The following is a 3158-nucleotide window of genomic DNA, read 5'->3' as shown; positions in this document are numbered from 1 at the left end:
TTATTATTATTATTATTATTATTATTATTATTATTATTATTATTATTATTATTATTATTATTATTATTATTATTATTATTATTATTATTATTATTAATTATTACCATTAGATATACAGCTTAACATTAGAGTGAGATCTTACATAATATATACATATAGACAGAATATACTTCACAAAATAAATTAAAATATTTTTTACTGAATTTATGCGTTACTTCGACAGTTGGTCATAATTTAAAATTTTAACAGATTATGTTTTCTCTTAATTCTTCCAACATCTGGTACATATTTTATAAAAGTAAATAAAACTAACATTTTGATACCGATTATATATAAATAAGTAACAGTACTCAATATAAAATACTTAATTTTGGAATTTGGAAACCTATACTCGTATAGAAAAATCTAAAAATTTGTAATTCATTTTATGCCGGGTGGTCCAGAAAGGTCTGTACAAAATTCTACCACAAATTCTTAAGATAAAAATAGATAAGAAGTTGATAATTACGGAGTGTATCTCCAGGGCATCAAAGTTAATAATTTATTTTCAAGTTTTTTCACTATTTATTGATAGAAACGTGACAACGTTATAAAACTTGGTATACAGGGTAGGGTAAACAATTTTGCTCTCTACAATTATATTCTTATATGCAACATATATATTGACTTATTGTTTTATATTTTGTGGTACAAAATAAAGTTAAAGATAACACCTGCCAATACATGTCTATTCACAATGATAATCGAGGTCTATACTTCTCTAATCTAGGTATTAGTCAAACACACTCCCGGTCAATCAGCTGTGCTGTTTCGTCAGAGGACCGGCAGGGTGAGCTCTTATTGGGGCAGGGGGGGGCGCATAGTGGGCTACAGAACTGAGTGTCAGTTGGCTCCGGCATTCAGGGATGCACAACCCTCTAATGCGCTGTCCTGTTTCTGGTAGCCCTGGACTGCAACGCAGCACCCCCTTGTTGGGTTCCGTAGTGGGTGGGTCCGCGGTAAGTCTGAGACCTTGGGATAGTAGTGCCCTTGTCCTGGTACACTCTGACCAGCTGGTAAGGCTGACGAAAGCCACTCTCTGGATTCCTGTGGAAGCCGAAAGCGACCACGAGGAGAAGGAAGTATGAGGAGACTGAGGAATACTCAGCCAGGCTATGTAAGACCATGCAAAAGAGAAAGATATTATTTAGATCTATTAACTAGAGAGAGGATGGCAAGAGTACCACCAACATAAATGAAAGTCTGGAACTGCTGATGCAGACTCACTTCCCGGGATCCACGCTAGTGGAACAGAAAAAATGCCCAGTAGAAACCGAAAACCATCCGGCGGTCATGGACTGGCAGATTGCCAATCAGACTGCAACCGAAGATAAAATAAGATGGGCAGTGCAAACCTTCTCACCCTTTAAATCACCATCTGCTATGGAACCTGGTTCTAGACAGTTTCCTATACCAGCTCAACTTTGAAAATATACTATACTATCGCTTATGCTGATTAGTAGAAAATTCGAAGGGATTCTTTGCCAAACAGTGCAAATAACCCTAAGAATCATTGAAAAGTGGTGTGAGAACCATACTCTGTCTGTCAACCCCAGGAAGACGGAAATGGTTCTCTTCACGAGGAAGAGAAAAATGGGGCCAATAAAAGCACCAACTCTACTAAATTCCACGCTAAGCTTTGCATCGGACGTGAAATACCTAGGAGTTACACATTTTGAAAGGAGACTAAAAAAGGCATACATATCCTGTGAGCAGTGCCGCAGAACCATTGGTAGAACCTGCTAATGAAACCAAAAGTGGTCATGTGGATATACACTGCCATTGTGAGACCAATGATAACCTGCAGCTAAATAAAAGCTTAGCCAGAACTGTTTGTCTGAGCATAAATGGAGCCACCCACCACCATAGCGATGGAGGTAATGCTGTGTCTACCACTTCTGAATATCTATCTAAGACAAAGTGGCCTTGAATACCATGATTGACTTCAAGAACTTTGGTTTCAAACAGAATGTAGGATGTGGAGAAGTTAGGAGTCACCTATGGAATGGAGTTGTCAAGAAGATATGTCTTCTGTAGGCAGACACAGTATTTCTTCCCAGTTTGGGTTCGATAGACCCTACACAGAACTCATCAGAAGACTTCACCTCAAAAAAATATATTATAACAAGCTATTTAAAATATCATTACGAATTTTGTTTATTTGGAAATATACTCTTCTGCAGTATTTCAATACCAAAAAATGAAACGACGTAGCTAACGAAATTATGATTAAATAACGCTAACTGTGACACCGTTGCAGAATATCATATGATCGAAATACATACTACATAGATATTCGTTGATTCTTTAAAAACATTTTTATCAATAACTGTATACATATATTATACATTTAAGTAAATACCGTAACTCAAAAAACAGATAGCTATTAATAAAGAAGTGTACAAAAGAAATCCGTAAATACGTCTGGCAACGTTACCAAAGTGTTGCTAGGATACGCGTAGGAATGCGGGCCGCTGCATTTGATTATTCCTAAAATTCTGCTGGTGCAATTCGGAAATTCAAAACTGCTGGCCTATTTCGCCAAAAAAAGCCTAAAGCCTGCCATTCACACTTCACAGGCGCACGGGTCCGACCCAAGAATATTTATAATACGGTCCGACCCATCCTATCGTGAATGTGATAGGACCGACATTGTGGTATGGTCGCAGGACCGCAGAATCAACGAACGGACTTACGACACGACCCGCACTGATCCGTGCTGTTTCATTTAGTGATGGGCATAATCGACCAATTTTGATAATCGAGTTATCGGTAATCGAGTACTTCTAATAATCGAGTGATCACTCGAGATACGAGATATTGGTCGTTTTCATCCCAGCGGCGCACAAATATGTTTGTATTAGTCATATTCATATATTACTTATAAGCGTAGCTAAAAAAAAAAATAGCTCACGCACCTCAAAACCTAACCACTTTTTCGTTTTATTCTAAAAAAAAGGTTACGCAATCAGTGACTATTTGCAGTATGCACTAACATTTTGGGGTGCAACCGTAGGCTAATAATCACTCGAGTTGTGGGAGTAAACATCTCGAGATATCTCGAGTGATCTCAATAATCGAGTACCACTCGATTTTTCACTCGAAATCTCCCATCACTA

The sequence above is a fragment of the Anoplophora glabripennis genome, unplaced genomic scaffold (genome assembly GCF_000390285.2).
Source record: "Anoplophora glabripennis isolate ALB-LARVAE unplaced genomic scaffold, Agla_2.0 scaffold526, whole genome shotgun sequence".
Classification (NCBI taxonomy): Eukaryota; Metazoa; Arthropoda; class Insecta; order Coleoptera; family Cerambycidae; genus Anoplophora; species Anoplophora glabripennis.
The sequence above is the reverse complement of the archived record's forward strand: the minus strand, read 5'-3'. Positions refer to the sequence as shown.